Source organism: Lonchura striata, chromosome 4, assembly GCF_050655825.1.
Source record: "Lonchura striata isolate lonStrDom1 chromosome 4, ASM5065582v1, whole genome shotgun sequence".
In the NCBI taxonomy this organism is placed as follows: Eukaryota; Metazoa; Chordata; class Aves; order Passeriformes; family Estrildidae; genus Lonchura; species Lonchura striata.
In genome coordinates this window covers 72,469,708-72,489,565 of record NC_140706.1, presented here as the reverse complement: position 1 = coordinate 72,489,565, position 19,858 = coordinate 72,469,708, and the positions used below count along the sequence as shown (strand labels likewise).

The following is a 19,858-nucleotide window of genomic DNA, read 5'->3' as shown; positions in this document are numbered from 1 at the left end:
GAAAAAGTATCTGCTTCTCTTCTACTCCTTTTCTCAAAACACTTGAAAGATTTTGCTTTTATTCCACTTGCTTACCAATTGAAGTTAAATTGCAGCTCTCAAAAAGCTTTCACAAATGGGAATTTATGAAGAAAGTCAAATAAAATCCAGTTCCCATGTCATTTAAGAGTAACTTTCAAAATCCTGTTTCAGTCTAATCTCTACATTGCAATGCCAGGAAAGGAGCTTGTATGTAAATCAGCACTGTATAGACCTCAGTCAGTGTATGGGTAAAGGCAGCATGGAAAGGATCAAGGAAAATATCTGAGAGACGTAATAAACAGCAGTGGATAAGCCTGACGAAGACTTTAAACATAAGATGAATACTATTTGTTACAAATTTCTGTAATCGATTTCCATATTGATGTATTTGTCCATAGCATCCATTATATTCCTTTGGCTGAACCAGACAATTAGTAGAAATTTCAGAAATGTCTTAGCAAACTCTGAAAGTCCATCTTGCAAAGGCAAGAGTTTGGAAAGATGTTTCGTGTCCAGTAATCTGAATAATTGCTGCAGGAACCTTTGAAGGTAGAGTACCATGGATGGTTAGTCATCTAAGCACAACTGAAATACTAGCCCAGCTAAATATTTAGACACTTCGTGCCTCAAAAAAAAAAAAAATCTAGTCCAGACAGCTCATCCGTCACTCAGTAACTGAAAAACCCTAGGATTCTTCAAGATTTCATGCAAATTTTACTGTGTATTGCAGCAAAAACCAAAAATTAATCAGTTCAGGCCATAGGAATAACACATGAATAAAGGCAAGGCAAATCCATCTGTAGATAATATTGCAGAGAAATAGAGAAATGGAGACTTTTGATTACTTGGACGACAGACACCATCCTGGAATTTATTTTAACAAAGTGAATTCAAAACTGAGAAGTTCAGGTCCTCTCCTCATCTCCTTCTGGAGATACCTTGTATTATTAATAAAAGACTAGATTACATTCCTCTGAAGAAGGAGTCCTGTATCCCAAGCAGATGTGCTATTAGAGCTGACACTTTCCCACATTACAGCAACTTTTGAAGCTTTTATTTCAGCATGATGTAAAAGTAGTATTAAAGGATGATTCTGGAGAGAGGAAAAAGGGATAAGTGGCATAAGAAAGACCTTTTGAGTAGTTTATTTTTATACAGTATATTTTCTTCAAAAATACTTTTGTATAATTTTTGGTCTTGATTTTTTTTTAATATTTATTTCATAAGCACCTGATTATCTTTTTGAAAAATTGAAGTGCAAACAATGAACAAGGAGAGCTTTAAAAATGTACACATTTAGGGATTTTTTTAATACCAGGATATAGCATAGAAAGGAAATTATAAACTGAATGTATGGAGATAAGCAAACTATCATGAAGGACATTAAAAATTGATATTGCTGGAGAGACAGAATTAATTCTTGTCTTAATACTTCCAGAGAAAGCTGAAGGTCACATCCTGAAGAATGCAAAGGTGAAGTGTTAAAAGTATTATGATAATGCTGAAGCAGACAGATCACTAAAAGTATGTGAAGTTTGCAAGGCTTTAGAAATTCAAGTAAATTGAGGAGAAAATAACACTTTTTTTTTTCTGCTTGCTTGAGAGTCTGAGTGATTACTGCTCAAACAGGATGAGTAATTTAGAGCTGATATTTATTAATAAAACTCTGAGTACTACAGACCTATACACTCAGCAACATTAACATCATTAAGAAATGATATATTTACCCATAATTTAGAGCTATGTGAAATTGCTAAAGGCAGTATGGCTTCAGGAAATAATTTTTTCCTTCACTAACATGCATTGTGGCCAGAGGGAAGAAGAACTGCCAATGTAATGTATGGGTATAGCAAAATGGGTATGGTATATGGGTAATAGCAAAAGAGAGGCTTTGAATTAGTTCTAACCCATGATAGAGCTTCTGCTCGAATTTGAGGGTCACAAATCATTGTGTTCTAGGCCAGGCTTGGGGTAATATCTTGCTGAATGAATGAAATAATCAGTGGGTGTTTGTTTTGAAGTCAGCCACACTATCACACCAGCAATTTAGCCAGCACTTCATCCTGACCAGAGATTTTATTTTACATATATTACAGAGCCACTGCAGTTATCTGAATTTGTACAAGCAAACATAAAGTTAGATGAGTTTTACTAGTGATGAGCTTGCAATAGTCACTGTGAGAAACTGCCCAGCTTTGAAATAAGTGCTGGATTTCTGCAGTGAATTTCAGCACTGGAAGAACTTCTTGCTGTGGTTGAGAAGAGCTTCTGCCACATCTGGTGCAGTTCCCAGTGTTTCATGACACTTTTATTACTCATAATCCAAATAACCTGGAAGAAACAAACACACACACACTTAGAGAGAAAAAAAAGAGAAGTATTATAGTAGGAACATTTGATCTTCAAAAGTACCATTACTGAGGAAGAAATGAAGGTAGGCTAGCTCAGGGTATTCAGAAATTGAGTCTGAAACAATAGATCAGGTTCATTATTGAAGATCATTTTTAATTTTTTTTTTTTTTTCTCAACAGTGAGAAACTCCGTGGGGAATAAGTTAGACACAGGCACATAAAATATCATGTTGCTTTGAACTAGGACAGTTTGACACAGAAAGTCATTGCACCTCAGCTCAAACCATCATCAGAATAACTTTGGTGCCTTTTACAATTCAGTATTTTATTCTAAATGTTCTATTTTTCCATCTTAACTCACACCCATATTACCAGGCCCATGCTGGAGGTCCATGTCTCCACCATCACCCCTCCTCCCCAATTTGCAGACAAATGTAATATTGCATAGAATATATGGGTATATTCTAACATATATATATATGTGTTAGAATAACAGCACTAACATGCTAAATTTAGAAGGGATTGCCAAACTGTAATCAGACAACTAATTTTTCTAGGTGATAAAACTTCTAATTACAGTGTGTATTTCCAGATAGTCTGATTATACTATTGACAAAATAAGTGAAAACAGTGGGCCAAGCAGTCTGTCAACATGGTAACACTGACAGAGCAGAGAATATGAAATAAATTTGTTAGATTCAGAATAAAATGTATAGAACAGTCATCACAAGGAAAACCCTTCCCATCAATCTCTGAAAAAGAATGAATTAGAATATTACCTTTCCCAACCAAACCTGAGAAGCAGCAATCTAAAGCAATTTCAACTTGTTTTGCTTACTTTTGGCAGGCTGTGAGATCAGAGGACACCAAGGAGTTGTGTCACTGGTTCAGAGCCTGAGTCTGGACAGATTTACTGTTTTCCATAGGTGCTGGTATTACAAAGATGCAGAATTGGCATATGCTGGAGGTTAGGAATTTTTTCGTTTTGTTTTTCCTTCTCTTAGGGAATTTCCTCCCAATTTCTTACTGAGAAATAATAACGAGCAGTATTTAAAAGAGGCAAAAGAAGGAGCTGCAGAGGAGGGGGAGGAGTGCAGTTGGCTTCGCTGTGGCTGATGAGGGGCATTCTCTGGGGCAGGGCAGAGATGCCAGGAGATGTGGGCTGGGGGGAAGGAGCTCAGCACAGCTCCTCACTCGTCCCCTGTTCACTTGGAGGAGGATGGGCGAGTTGCTGCTCACCAAATTTGCTGGATTCCCAAATGGAATATTTGGATATTCCATTTGGATATTACCCTAGAACAGATAGCACTGGGCATGATTCTTATCTGGACGAAGCAGGCAGTCTTTGCTGCATAAAGCACACCAGCATCAGGCAACAGCCTTCCCTGCTCAAATAAAATAGTAGTTCCTTTTTCCTATCTAGAGTTAGGATTTCTTTTAACAATACACTCATATTTCAGCCATAGAGCAGTTAACCTGGCATGAAAAGACAAGGCACACCTGGTGTACAGGAATTATCTTTTCGGCTCATCTGTGGCTCAGTAATTCTCCTCATACTCCTGTCACAATTTCAGCTCACCAAGAGAAAACAAGACCTGCACTCTTGCCATTTCACAGAGTGCTGTGAGTGCAACCTGCCCTCTACTAATTCTCTCTGTCACATTACTAGCATAATAGCTGATGTTTTATTTAGTCACCTAGATTTTCTTACTAGGATTTTTTTTTCAAGATATACTAAAAACAAATTCAATACCTTGCTGGTTTGAGTTGGCTTTGTTTTTCTCTTCAGGAACTAGGTCTTGAGCACTAGCTCAGTTGTTTGTTTTCTCAGAACACCTTGTCTCTTGAGAGCCTGAGATCTTGCTCGTTAAAAGCTTTTCCATGTCTTAAGTAGATGATGGGCTTTATAGGAACTGGAATTAATGAAATACCCTCCAGACAGAGAGTTTATAAGATATCCCTGAAACAGTGTGATTTAGAAGATGCATTGTATTTTCCACAGATATTAGACTGGTTCTGCTTCTCCTAGAGACAGGTGTCATGTTTTTGACTGTAGAATATGGAAATAGCTTTCAGGTCTGGAGCTGAAAACAATGCCAGAGTGATGAATTCAAGAGAGTGACTGTACTTGTGTCTCAGCTAGTAATCATGTTTGTACGGCTGTCATTATTGCTCCTGGTTGGAGCTTTGCTAATATAAATGTATTATTCAAAAGAGGAGTACAACACAACATTTCCAAGCTGTGCAAAGTGAACTATCATCTGCTGCCTCCGTGTCAAGAGATGGAAAGCAAACATTGTAAAGGCAGGGAGCTAGTTCTCATTAACAATTGTAAGATGTCTGCAAGATTAAGGTGTCAGCGTATAGAAAGATGAAGAAAAAAATAATTACTTAGCAAATAGACATAAATTAATATAAAATGTGGATAAAGCTCCTTCTAAGGGTGAAAATAGGCTACTAGACATTGTGTTGTGCTACAATCAACTCATCCACTCAATCCTGACCTTCAACTTTATAGGTGAGACCAAAATGTTACCAGATAGCCAATACTAGGAACTTTCAGAGCCATTATTGCTGAAAAGAAATTGACCCCTTTGACATAATGAAGGTTAAATCCTATGCAGAGTTTTGCAGGCTTGTGTGAGTGCTGTGTGGCTGGGATGTGAAAAGCCAGAGTTCTGCCTGTCTGGGAGCTGCCTGGGAGCTCCAGAGCCATGGATAGTGCAGGGCTGATCCCATGCTCAAACTGGAGAGGAACAGAGCTTTACACGGCATCTTTACAAGTGCAGCTGCACAAGCTGGGCAGAAATACAGCTCTGAAAGAAAGAAAATATCTGAGAGACATTTATATATACAGGGAAGTTGTTAGCCTGCAAATTATTTCACACCTGACTCATAAACCACTTCAGGTATTGCCAGCTGGTTCTACCCATGACTAAGAACTATAAGAAACCTTTGTATCTGGAATCTAGGACCACTTCTAATATCTTGCATTGATTTAAATTTTGAACCAATTCAGCTAATCTGACATAAACCCCTGTATAATTACATCGCATCAAGTTTATATAGGTAAAAAAAGATACATCTGCTCCCTCAGCAACAGTTTCAGTCCAGAAATTGTAGGCAGAGCATATAAGCTTGTGACCAGCCTTCAGCATTAATAATTGTATAGTTTTGAGACTGAGGCTTGTAGAATCCATGCACCTCAGAGGCGACTCTACATCACACTTTTAATACTGGTGAGACCAATTTAGTTCCCATATAATAGAAAAGGAGACATATCAGTGCCTCAAACCTGGTGCATTCACCTCATACTTTCATTGAATTGATAAAAATTCCAAAATGAGCCTTGTGTCTCATTCTACCACTGTACTTGCAGTCAATGTGTAGATCAGTCACTTAGTGAGCTGCTGATGGCTTATGGCTCATAGCAGTGCTGGTGATTGCAAAAAGATAAAACAAGAAAGGTTTGTTGTAGTGGCTGAGTCCATAGCCCTTTGTTACTCACTTTTAGAAAGGTGCTCTTTGTTATGCTTTCATCTTTTTATTTTTTCTTTATTTGGTTTGGAAATGTCCCTATTTGTTCCACCATATTATCAAAGTTTTGCTCTGTTTCCCATCTGCTGTCTTCAAGAGATTCAATTTTAGATCAATTCATCAGTTGAAACGTGGCTTTTCTGCCACAGTTTCTCTAAAATCCATTTTGCAAGTCCCATATAAACTGAAGTGGGCCAATTTTCATCAGCCTTGGTATTAAACCTCTCTGCTGTCTCATGAACCCTATGCAATAACTTAAGAGGGGTTGGAGTGGGAAATAAATTATCTGACTCTTAATTCTACTTTTTTTCATTCAGATGCCAGTACATCAAAATCAGATCTCTCTGGGCCAGAGCACTTTGTCATGTTACCTGGAGTGACACTAGTTTGTGAATTATGCCTGGTCAGTTCAGTGTCTCAGTTTGGTCACATTGACCTCTTTGAATCACTGCACCCTACCATCTAATTTTTCTAATCTAATCTTGCAGAAAGAAGCTGGCAGATGTTTGCCCAGTGCCTGTCACACTGGACTGACCCTACAGCAGCCAGAGGAACTCAGAGGTCTCACAAGCAGCATCAGGACCAGCCACCAAAGGCATCCAGTCCTCAGTCTCCACTACCTCATCCATTATTTAACACCCATGTAAATGACATGCTAATCCAGATGATGTAAAACATCCCATTTCACATACTTTAGCAGATTAACAGCTCACCCAAAATGCATGAACACAGGAGAACATTATGAGTGAGTAGATAAAAAATGAAGGCTCTATATTTATACATACCATTGTTCCCAGCCTTAAGGTGCCTACCTGTTCTTGTATTTAGAAAGCAGCCAGCTAAATATAATGCGTTTGGTCTGTGTACATAATCTTGATAAACCCATGATGCAGATATAATTTTGAAATCCCATTATTATGGATCTGTCTGCATTAATTTGCCTTAGATCTTCAAATGATCCGTAAATTAGGAAATATGATTCATAATTTCAGTAAATACCTTAGAAAAATCCATACAGAAATTCCATAATTCATTTGAAAGTGGAATCTGTCATCCTGCCAAAGAATTGATTTCAAATGTTGTCAGTAAAAATAGATATTTTAATAGGTTCCTTTTCAAACTAGTAAGTGTTAAGATACAGGGTTTTTTTCCTTCCAAAATTACAAGTTGTGTTTAAAATAGAGACTTTTTCTGTTAAACATGTGTGATTAAGAGAAGAAAAAAGCTTTTCTGCTATGGAAAATTGTAAAATATATGGATGGGAAATGAATGTATCTACAGATACATTGTGCTACAGATGTCTATATTCATAAGCACCTTGATATTGTTGTATGTTGTCAACTCTCAAGATATTTTAAAATAGAATAGTTCAGGTGAAATTACCATCTCAGTCATCTAGAAACAAGCCTGCATACAATGCAAGAATTGTTAGGCTGCTTAGAGTATCTATTTATCTATAGGCCTTTAAAATGGCATTTTATCAAATTAAAACATTTTTTTAAATCACCTTTTATTCTTTCTCTTGGAAAAGAACTTTGGTCGTCGGGTTTTATTTCTGCCATAAAGCAACAAGGAAATGGAGTTCCCCATGAGTTTGGGGGTAAAATGAGGACTAGCTGTAACTAAAGTAGAAAAAAGTCTAGCACTTTCCTTTCCCTCTAGTCCTATTTTGTCAGTCCTTTCCATTATTTGTCTTTTACAGTTTGCTCTGTTTTCTTAGCTTCCCTGATAAAAACAAGTGTTGTTTTTTTTTAAACTCAGAAAGCAAACAAATAGATAAACAGGATTCCCATGAGAAAGCAGCCCAAGTTCGTTAATATATTCCTATCACTATGTATTCCTTTTAGCTTTTGAAAATTGCATAAGCTGATAAACCTAAGATTTTGAGAGAGAAACTTAGTATGAACTGAAAAGTATAGTTAGGCAAGAGTCTCCCAGAGACTTGTCACAATTTTGAGAAATGCATCAGGATCTGATTTTGCCTTATAAGGAAGTATTAAGTTGCTTTAAAAATAGAAATATATTTATAAGTTGTAGATGGATGACATTCCAGGACAATGCTTGATGAATTAGATGTACTCATAGTGCTGGTAGGGGTGCTTCACAAGCAAAACAGTCACATTTTTAGAAGAGGGACTAAAGGGGAGGGGAAGTTGCCCAAAGGACAGCAGCTGCAAATAGAACAGTTTTTAAAAACTCATCTACGGTCTAGATTCAGAGTAAATCAAGGGATTTGTGAATAATGCAATATAAACCACTACTGGCTGGTTCTGTATCTGTTACAGAGGCTGATACATATCTGAAAATAGAATAGAATAAATTGTGCAAGAGCTAAACTGGGATTTCTAGTAGACAGGTTTTAAAACACAATATGATTTGTTCTATTAGGTTCTTCTTCTGTCAGCAGTGAAATAGAGAAGTAGGAGAATGCAGTAGATAGTGAAATATGAGCCCTAGTATTTCCAAGGAAAATCTTATTTGTTTGAACATGGCAGGGAGCTATTAAACATTATGAGCCAACTAAAATGATCAGTAAAATTTGGGTTTCCTCATATACTGGGCATGGATGTTCCATTGGGTATGCTAATAACTGTGTAAAATTCAGTCTATTTCTCCATAAAGATATGCCTGAAGCAGATATTATAAAGAAACTGAATTATGGATCAGGATCGACTTCAGGGGAAAGAAGTGAGAAGAACTCAGATGTGAAGAGAAACCAATATTTCATTGCCTAAAGATCAACTGTGTTTAAAATGGTAAGAAATTTAGAGCAGGATATAATTTTGAAAGAACTACCCTCAGGAGGGTATGCACAACATCAGGACAGTAAACCTCCAATTGCCCCAAAAGAGCTTTTTCCAGGAGCTTAGTTACAGAAGTTTATTTCCTCAAGTCAAATTGTCAGTTGGCAAGTATTCTGTTCAAATACTCCTGAGTTTCTTGGTGATAGATACATCATAAGTTTAGAGACAGAAATGGCAGAGGTCAGTTCACAAGTGGAAGAATATTTTAGAATATCGCAGGATCTCCTACTTTGCTTAGCACAGTCAGAGAAATAAATACCTCTCTACACAAAATAAAGTCATCATAACCACTGTGTTAGTGCCCTGCTATTTCAAAATCATGATGCTGACAGCATCCCCATGCCAATAGAAATGTGAATGAAGTAGTGAGGAATAACTGCATTTATAAAAATACTCTATTTGTCACCGTTTGGCTCTGTCACTGATATGCTGGTGGAGAAAATATTGCTGTTGGGATTTGCTGACAGTGCCCAAAACCCCTGTGGCTCGTGAGAGGATAAAAATGAGAAAATTTTAAGAAACTGCATTACAAGCTGATCTTCATTTTGAGAAATTGTAACAGAGATCAGGTTCAGCAGAAACAGTGAAGTGCTACTCTACCTAAAGACCACTTTCATGAAGAGTTCATGCAGCATGCAGCACATATTTCTGCTATATTACAAAACATTAGTCTCTTTACACAGATGCCTGATGTTCCAGACAGAGCAGGTACCAATGTTCAAAGCAAACCTGACATGGGAAAATCTAGGATTTATTTTTACCCAGCATGCAAGGTTGTAAATTATATATATATATATATATATATGAAGACATAAGTCACACGGCATGTGTCTGCACTCTTGCACTCCTAACCTCAAGCATGGGCTCTGCCTGTGCCAAGTGGATTCTCCAGACTTGTCACTGAAGTGCAAAAGTGGCCTTCTGGATGGAAGGCTTAATCAATCAGAAATTAGGCCAACTTGAATGTGGCTTATTGTCACCCTGATTCTTAAGATTTTCTAAAGCCTTCTGAGTTTACATTCTGTTGGAGAAATTTCCCACACAATTTCTATAAACAATATATTGTTTTGCATTCTTTTATGGGGGTGGAGAAATTTGATGTACTAGTGGTTTGTCCAATGTCATTGAAGAGGTGGCCCATTCACTCTCCAATCCAATGTCACCTTTGGAAGAGTATAAAAGTTGGAGTCAGAGAATAAACTTCCTTCTTTACCTTGAAAATAGCAGGTGGCTCACATCGTGCTTTCACATGTCCTATAGCGACAGCTTATATTAAAGAGAAAAATAGAGAAGAAAAATAAATTATCACACTGAGGCTCCATGTCCAGGACAGCGTGTAACTCTCCAGCTTCCAAAACAGCAGCAACTCTCCAGCCCACAGTAACCTCCAGGAGAATGCTTCAGCTCCAGGACATACTGACAGGAAGGTGAAAGTGGTACTTGGTCTCCAATTTAACAATTTAACAGCAGAAAACAGATAATTCACAAAATTGAAGCAGCTTCATTGTTGGTCCTCAAGTGTTTTACATAAAATTCATCCATGACAGAGACTCAAGTCATGTTTTCTTTCTCTGTTTTCCCAGAAGATTACTGGGAGTCCCATTGAATCAAGACAAAGAGCTTGAAATTATATTAGCACTGAATTCATACCTCACAAAGGATTTCATGTGACAGACCAATTTTGTATAAAATCTGATTTTCTTTGTTTTCAAAGAAATTGTGTATATTATTGAAAATTTATAAAGCTCTATTTTTTCCCCTAGAAAAAATTCATAGCTCATTTTTTATATTCACTGATAAGTCTTTGGGAGAAGGAAATTAATGATTCAGGGAGGCACGTAAGTACATTTTAAAGATTGCTAGGAAGATAGAGTAGAAATATGTGTGAGCAAGGGACTATGACAGTTCTTCTGGAGCAATAAAGTATATAATGAACATGGTTTAACCCTGATAAATGGCAGCCATCTGCACCCTCCATCCTGCAACCTAATAGGTACAGGCTTCCTGGTGATTTTTTGCTGTTTATTACTCTTTCAAAGCAGAAGCACAACTTGCACGACTTGTAACACTCATTACTGTAAACCACCTGTTGGTTAAAGGAGAATTTTCTGAATTAATAACGTCTCAAGCATAGAAAACATTGACAGGATTAGATTATTTTAGTGGGATCTCATAAAAAAGGTACTCTGATTTGTTCAGAAAAACCTCCTAGTAAAGGACTCAAAAGGAAGAATAAATAGAATAAATAATAAAATCATAACTTTCAAGCAAAAGTCATTCTGCTGTCTTTGAGAGAGACCAACATAGAGGTTTTCAAAGTCTGCAATGAATGGCATCTGTATTTGACTTACAGCAAGTTATGCAAAGGGTTTATTTTAGGAATCATTATCACCCAAACCAGCATCACCTGATATCTCAAAACTAAAAACCCCTTTTGTGGCAGGGATTATGGCATTATAAGATGGGAGTCCAAGCTCAAGGTCACCCACTAGGGCTGGGCTGATTTGCCCACCCCTGGCAGGCAGCATGACTGTGACACCCAGGCTATGGCTGAGCTCTCAAATTGCCATTGTACCTTTGCTGGGACAAGGCTGCTGAAGAATCTTGTGTTAATAGCACTGCACTGCAGTTTGTGCTGAAAGCACACAGTGAAAATAGTGAAAAGAGTGACATTTTTACATAGTGAAAAATAGTATATTGTAACACTATTGACTTCCTGACTGAAGTACTAAGTCAAACACATCAGAAGTAATAAATTTAGGTTGGAGAATGACCCATTACAGCAAGGATAGATCTGAAAGTGTTGAAGATGAGTGTGGTTACTGCAGGTTCTGGATTTTGAGAACTTCCTGTTCCCCCTGTTAATCACACTGGTTGATTAATATTCGCTCTATCATTCTGAACAACATAAGTCAATTGACAACATCAATCTGCCTTTTAACATCTTCAGAGCAACTGCTAACTTTGATACAGCCACTATGGTCTCTGCTAGTTTAGCAGATGCTGTGGCAGAGAGTCCTAGAAGATTTCAAGCATATTTGTTAATTTGATATAAAATACGTGAAGGAAGCACATAGAGTTACTGCTTTGTTTCCTCCTCTCAAAATTGCAGCTGGGCCAGTAACACTTAATACAAAGTTAATTTAGTCAAGATACTTGAGAGCCACTTGGCTCTGTTTCTAAATTCTTCCCTTTGTCCTTTGCAAAGCTTTGAAGTGTTACTCAGTGAGGTGGATGCTGTAATGAGCCTGTTTCTAAGAGGATCAAAGTAACAGAGCTGCCCAAAGCAGCATCAAAGATACACAACAGAGAGCCCTTTAATGAGCAAGAGCGACTTAACTCTTTTCCCCAAAAATAAAACCCTAAACCAGGATTTAGATTAAAACTGAAAATTGTTTTATTTTGTCTGGAGCTTGCAAGCAACCTCAAAGAGGAAATTTCTCCAGCTGACTTGGCTAAAATTTAATGACTGTCATTTGCTGGATAGTTTCACCATCACTTAATGGAGTCCAAATACCCGTGGCCTAAGCTAAAAGTGGCAGTGAGGACCAGCATGGACACGAGCAGGATAGCAGCCTTGTGCTAGAGCAGATTCCTTTCCCATGGATATGAAAATAGAAAGCAAACATACAGCAGGAAGTGGCAGCAAGCACTGTGGAGTGAGAAGACCGCTTGGAAGGGGAACGGGGGGAAGGGTGGGAGAAAGAAAAGGAGTAGGAGGGAGGACTGGACATTTAAATTATGTGCCAGGAAATGAATTCCTCATAATGTCTCTTGCCAGAAGCTAAATCCTAGCACATGCAAGTCATCTTTTTTCCCTTTCTTTTGCTCTTTACACAGGTCCTCTGAGGGTCAGAGAGGAAGGAGCAGGGACAGGAAGAGGGGAGATTCAGAGGAGTAAGTGTTTACTTACTTATTATGTGACAAAAGAGCTATATGATCTAGCTTTAGCATCAGAAGGCATGTGATGCCATAAAAGAGACAAACGGGATGATATCCTGCTTCTCATTAGATGGGATTTTTTCCATCTTGCTTTAATTGGCCACAGGGATTCTTCAATGTGTTGCAGGGTTGAAATAGCAGAAGAAATGTGTTTCTGTTCAGAGGCTGAATGTACCTACTGCACTGTATTAGGTCATGAAATGGGGACTTGTTTGACTTTACAGCTGTAAGTGAAATATGACCTTTGCTTAAGTTTTGTTTAAAGAATTACCTAAAGCATCTCTCAAGGCTGTAGGAATGTGTGCCACTGACCTGTGCTCAACTTGGGGACAAAATGACAAGACATGTTTGAGGTTGGGTGCTTTTTCCAGCATGCAGCAGAAAACATCTGGCAGAAAGTTTAAACCTCGATAGCAAACCAAAGTCCTGTAACTTCCAGCTCATAAGAGATCAATGAAATGTGGTGCAGTGAGCAGAATGAGTAATGAAACTGGACACAAAGTCATTATTTAATGCACAGGGAATTAAGCATGAAAGGTAGTCCTTCTATATTTTTTTCTTCCCAGCCCACACAGTTCAGGATATCACATATCTCAGCATGTGCAATGCCATGGACAAAACCAGTATCATTTTCTTTGAAGATATTTTGTATGTAAAAGCATTGGACACTTTTATATGAAAGGACACTTATACTGTCTCTTTTTTTTTTTTTTAATTAACTGCAACACTACAATGCTTATGAAAGTCTGTACATAGGAAAATTTTGTAACTTAAGTTAGTAAAGTCATGTAAGAGGCTGATTTCAACAAAAGCTGCTGAGAACTCAGGAGTTTCCAGTAAAAGGAATTGGCTGGTTCTATATAGTGTCTTAAAAAAAAAGGAAAAATAAAAGAGAGAAAATTTATTTTTAAGAATCACTGAATGTTGAACCATTTTCAAGCACCATAATTTCTACTGATTTCTTCTGCTTCAGTACCAAGTATAATCTATATTACTCAGGTTTGGTAATGCCTTTAACTCAGGAATAAGAATTTTTACATAAGAATGTTTTATTTTCCACAGATACATAAATAATCCCTAAGATTCTTTAAAGTGTTCTGCTTGTATTCTACTGATCTATTTCATTGCTATCAAAAATTACTATATTTAAAATTAAAGCAATTTTTTTTAAATTGGAGAGTAGAGTTCTACTCAGCCTTTACAGGCATAATTTCCTAATGATGCCTATAAAGGTTGAGTAGAAGCAGAAATGCTGGTTTAGGCATTGTCTGCCATACCTGTAAGCTGGTTAAGTAGGCATCTCTAAATGTAAGTTTTCAGTACTGTTAGCCATAGCTTGTAAAGGTTTCTCTCTTAAAATAGAAGCTGCCTAGTCCTTTCTGAGCAGTTGTTTTCTCTGAGTATCATCAATGAGAAACCTTTCTCCCAAAATCCTCTTATACCAGGCAAGACTCAGGAGGAATTCCAATTCCAAACTGCAGCAATGACCTACCTGGAGGCTGCAAGGTTCTCAAGACACGAGTGCTCTCAGTTAACTTCTCTGAAAAATGCAAAACAAGATGTACCACAGGCGCTAAGTACATCACATTATGTTTAAATATAAAACATGCACCTCTTTCTACAGATATCCCATACTTCCTGCTGTCACTGCTGTTTTTGACAGGACATCATTTTTGTAAAGTGATGAGATGCCTAATTAGGGTACTTGAATAAATCTGATATAATAATGCTTTCATTGTCAAAACCATACATGAATAACAGCAACAGAAATCAAATGCAGTGTGACACTTCTGTGCTACTCAGAATCATGCACTGAGATGCCTGAGTAGAGCAATTCTTGTCTAATGTCCTGTCAAATGATTTTCTAAAACTCTGGATTCAGTGAAAATCAAGATAAATGTCATATCCTTATGGATAAATATTAGTCTGGATAACGTGGCCTTTGGATTCTCTGTGGCTGTGGTACCTGAAGGAAGATACCTTTGATGCTTTAGCATCCCTTTTTTTAACTTTTTTTAAAAACTGGGCAGAACTGCCCCCATGCAATACAATTACTGCCAGTTTGCAATACAGTTTCACAAGGCACACTAGGAATATTATGAGGCTGCTGAAACATTTCATGAATTAACATGCTTTACCTACCCTTGAAGCACCAAGATTCTAGCTCCTCCTCTCTCTGTAAGAATGAGGAAGTTTTACCAGGTAGCCCAAATGTAATACATGGAGACTAATTTTAGGAACAAAGCCATCAGTCTAAAGGAATTGCAATTTGTATTTATTCTCCTAATCTATACTTGAGACTGAGTCCTTATGAAAATCAAACTCTTCAATAATTTGCTTGACCTTGTTAAGAACATTTCACTTCACTTGTGTGTCATGACCATAGGATAGTGCATAAGGAGTTTACTTAGAATATGGCAAGGTGTTAAGTGCTTCAATTTTCCTCAGTTAAACTTATGAACACTTCATTTTTTGGTTTGTTTTATTCTACTTGGCATTCTTGAGACAATTAAACTCATAGCTATACATGTTATATCTTAAAACAAGTTGTAAGTCTTTCTATTTGAATATCAAAAATTATGCTAGTCGGTTTAAATCTTATGTGGAAACCAAGAGCTATTTGGTCCCATAACACATATTAAATGGTGTGTTTTAATGAACAATTTCCTTTGCATTGTAAAACATTGATTTAAACATTATAAGAATTAACTCTTTCACATTAGTTATTTATATTTTCCATTTCCTGCCTGTAGGTTAAGGATTAGATTAATTTATGGTCATAAGATCATCAAATAGATTAAAAAGGGGTACATAACTGCGTAGTCCTAAACCAGATATTGCCACAATTATGGAAGTCCAGGGACTGAGGGGACTGAAGCTGGAAGTACAAAGGCTCACATGTCCTTCTCTAGAGCACTCCTGGAAGCCAGGCCACCAGTCTCAACCAGCAGAGCATCTCTTCATTTCTTAAGTGAAAATATTAATCAAAACACTGACAATGATAGTGATAAAATAAGAAAAAAAAATACTTACCTCTCTGTTCTTTTGTATAAAGTTATCTTTCTCTTCCTACTGCAAAATTAGCTGGAGAAGATGAATAGTGAATAAATGTGTTTGTGACTAACAGTGACTTACCATGCAGAGTTAGAATTTAGCTCAAATGCTGCTTTTCATTTTTCAAAAAGCAGCAGTATTTTTTAAGATGATTAGCAATGGCAGTGTCTTTTCACTTGACAGAAAAAACTGCAATAACAAGCAACACAATAATTCTTTTGTGACCACCACTTGCTCACAAAAACATTATTTTCCTTTCCCTCGTTCATTTGCATATGTTTTTATTTGCAGAAGAACAGCACAATTATATAGATAATTTAAAATTATGAAAGACATGAAACTTGGATGACTCATTTAGAAATTCTCAGGAATAATCTTGGTGAAGTGGTTTTATTCATCTCATTCTACTTTTCTCAAGGGCTGGCATGTGCATGAAAGGGGAACGTGATGGGTTGCACATGTTCTCCATGAGGGCTGCGTGTAGCTCCATCATTAACTTAAAACCAGCTTTGCTGACTCTCATTCCAAGGCACTGCTGAATCCAAGCCAATGCAATTCTGGCTGGCATTTATTTCTCCACCTCCTCTGGCCAGGGAATAGTGTGAAAGGACAATCCTGTTTCTCTTCACCAAGTGTTACAGTGTTCCAGTGGACTTGTGTGATCTGTCCCAGCAGTTCTGTTGCCATCTGCAATAGTCAAGAAATGTTTGGGAAATGGAAGCACCAACCTTAGTATAAGATATTTATCTGTAAAAAAAAAAACACCTGTAATTTAATTTTAAAAAAAATCAGTTTTAAACTTAATTTTATGTCAAATCCAAGTCAAGCAGTTAATTTTTTAGAAAATTAGTATTTTGTTTATAGTCGCTTTCAGGAAGCACTTGAGTTTCCCTTATTGTCTCATGGGATGTGGACTGGAGTATTCCCCTTTGAGACAGCTTTCCTTGTCTGATACACCTCCCAAATGCTTCAATATCTTCCCTTCAATTAAACCTCAAAAAAGAACTACAGAACTAAATATATTAATGGCACCCAACTGGATAAACAGAGTAATAAGAGAGTCCAGCTTACTGGAGTTGAGAAATATTTTATAAGAAGAAAAGAGAAATCATACAGGGCCAGATAAAATGTTAACTTCATATACATTTGGGCATTTGTAGAAGAGGCAAAATGATACGAGAGAATTAGAAATTAATTGCCTCTTCTGACATGTTGTCCCAGCTCCCCAAAATTTACTATTTCTAAGGCTTCCCAAGTGACACTTTGCATCTGAAGTACTGTAATATCAACAATTATTCTTCCAATGAATCTGTTTAAAACCGTCTATACTTTTGCCCTTCAGAATTTACAGTAACAATGAAAGCTTCAATTGAATCATGCATAGTGACATGAAAGAGTTTACTTGATTCATTTCAAAATTTTTATTTGAAATTGGGGTTGCGTGTCTTCCAGTCATTTACTTGAGGAATAGTGAATAATGGTTCCCTAGCTACTGTGCCAAGCATGATTTTTTAAACTTGTACCACATTCCTCTCATTGCCTCTTCCATCCATGTATCCTCCCTTCCTGTGGCAATGGTCTCAGTCTTTGATCTTCCCACTCCTCTCACATGTCTCTTGAATTGCAATTTCCACAACTGTCTTGAAGCCGTTCAGAAGGCACAAAATGAACTTAAATGCATTTAGAACAAAACATTTCAAAATTTCCAAGTAATATAGTTGATTCTCTTCCTGTGCATTCTGCGTAATTTAGTTCAGTCCCACAGGAATATTAAAATAATTACACAGATTTAATAATTCTTCTGGGAATGAAAACTGCAATTCAAATCAATTTTATCAGATTTTTTCCTAAATTTTGAGAAGTGTGTCCTTATATGCATTTTTCTGATGTATACTGATATCAAGATGAAAGTCCAATTTGCCACACAATTTAAGAAATCTCAATAAGAAATATTTTTGCTTACGATACACACATATATTTTTTTCTGTTTTAAGCTGACATATTTGGTCAGCACATCTGGAAGCCAAAATGGCTGCAGGCAGGTGTGAAACAGACTTCCTTCTAAAGCTGAATCAAGTAAAAGACAGGAAAAATAGCACATTGTAAATTCGAGTCAGTTAATTATTCTTCTTTAATGGAGGAAGTCATCTTGGTAAAGCAAGGTAATGACTTATAAATCTGAAAAACTCAGTTGGTTTTATTGCATTTGCACTCAGTGAACAGAGAGAAGAATTTATCATCTGACGTTTTCCTTTAAACAATCCTTTTCCAAACCACAGCGAAGACAAATATTTTTTTTTTTTTGAATCTTCTAACGTTGTCAGACTAAAGCTTGACGGTTACACACACATGGTATGGCCGGAGGATTTCACTCTCAGAGAAATGTAAAATCTGAGCTGGGCTGAGGCAGCTGAGATCCTGTGCTGAGGCAAGGGGCTATAAGACTTTCTCAGCTTTTCTCAGCCAGCATTACTAAGATAACAAAAATGCGTGTGCTTATTTTCAAGCTCTGTGCCTGGAGAACAAGCACGACGTGGCTGTCATCCCAACAGCCTGTTCACCTCCTCTGGAGACAGAGTTTTCTATTCCAGGCCACCCCCCTCCCCTCTCCCTCTCTCTCCACCAGTCATCGTAACTCGCCTCCTTCACTGTGAAAATAAATCAATCTCATCTGCTGCTGTTCCATGGCTTTCTTCTGCCTGCCTCAGCTCCTGGGCCCTGCTCTGCCTTTGAAAGCCCCTTCCTACTGCACCATATGGCAGCTGGGAGAAGGGCAGAGCTCTGATCTATCTCCCAACAAAAGAGGCTGTGGTGTCAAAAAGCCTCATGAATGCATGAGACACGCTCATGTATAGAGAAATGCCTCCAGCTCTGTCAGGGAGGACTAAAGAGAAGGATGATAGGCCTGACATTGCTTTTGGGTTGAGAAAGGCACCAGCACTCTCTGCAGCTCATCCCTTCCTCCCTCCCCTTCTTTGGTTTCGTGCCAAAATCCTATTAGATCTATTAACGACAGGGGGACACAAAGTCAGCGTGTGTGGCAGAACAAGAAATTAAATCAGGCCACCTTATTTACTCCCTATCACTATTTTTGAGACAAAATCATAGTACTGGAAGAAAAAATAGCCACAACAAGCTAGACTTTAATAGCGTGCCAAAAAATAGACAATCGAGCCCTGTCCCCGCCAAAAAAGGGATTGAACACACTCCTGTACATTGCCTATGGTGGCAGATTTACAGCAGGACTGCAAATTGAATGCTGGCAGAGTGACCCTGAAATACTGTTTAAAGCATGCTTTTGGGTTCATTTTGCTTCCTCAAGCCACTGCTAATACAAAAAATTGCTCTGGGGTCAGAAAATTAACTAGACCTATGACTATGTGTGCCCTTTGAGCTGTTACAGAGGAATTACACCTAACTTTTGAGTAGGAAAGAAATGCAAACTGGCACTTACAAAATATACATTCCTTTACCCTCTTTCTTCTGTTTCACTTTCTCATTTTCTTTCCTGGTGATGTTTGGCATGCTTCATTTCACAGAAATGAATGAATGCCTATAAAGTGCATTCATGACCTTCACGCACACAGTTGGCACAATGATAGAATTTACAAATCTGAAATACATGGGTTACAAACTTTTATCACTACAAGGCGGGAGGAAAAACCACCACTCCTGTGCAGGAGTGTTTAACATATATTTAATGAATAGCAAGTTGCTGAATTTATTTCATGAATAACTTCAGTTTATAAGTTTCATTTATTTCCTTAACAGTTCCAGTTTCTGAACATAACTGGGGACAATTGTGCTGTTTTATCTCCATGAAACAAAGTCTAGTTAAACCCTTAAACTGGAATTGTTACTGCTTCTGCTTCTTCCCTACAAAGGCCTCTGAAATCACACAACTCTCTGTCCCTGGGGTTACTTAAAGCAACCTGGGCAAGCTTCCAAATGCTCGTATATGTGACCTTTGCAAGCGTTCCACAATGCCAGCTCCCAGTGAAATAAAGCCTTGAACATGCATATAGAAACTCAGCATGGGGGTTAAAAGATGAGCTTCTATCAACACTGTTGAATTGTGTCACTACAATCAGCTTAGAAGTTTAGTTTGGAAGATTTTACTTTAGCACATGCAATTGCATAAAATATGTC

General features: G+C 37.5%; 1 long non-coding RNA gene across 1 annotated transcript; it reads right to left on the bottom strand.

Moving 5' to 3' along the window:
* Positions 1-1,310: 1,310 nt before the first annotated feature.
* On the bottom strand, positions 1,311-13,880 carry LOC146767725 (uncharacterized). The gene is made up of 2 exons (XR_014954972.1): positions 9,927-13,880; positions 1,311-2,352 (listed from the first exon to the last, which is right to left on the bottom strand). It is a non-coding gene; the product is annotated as an uncharacterized LOC146767725 (long non-coding RNA).
* Positions 13,881-19,858: the final 5,978 nt, after the last annotated feature.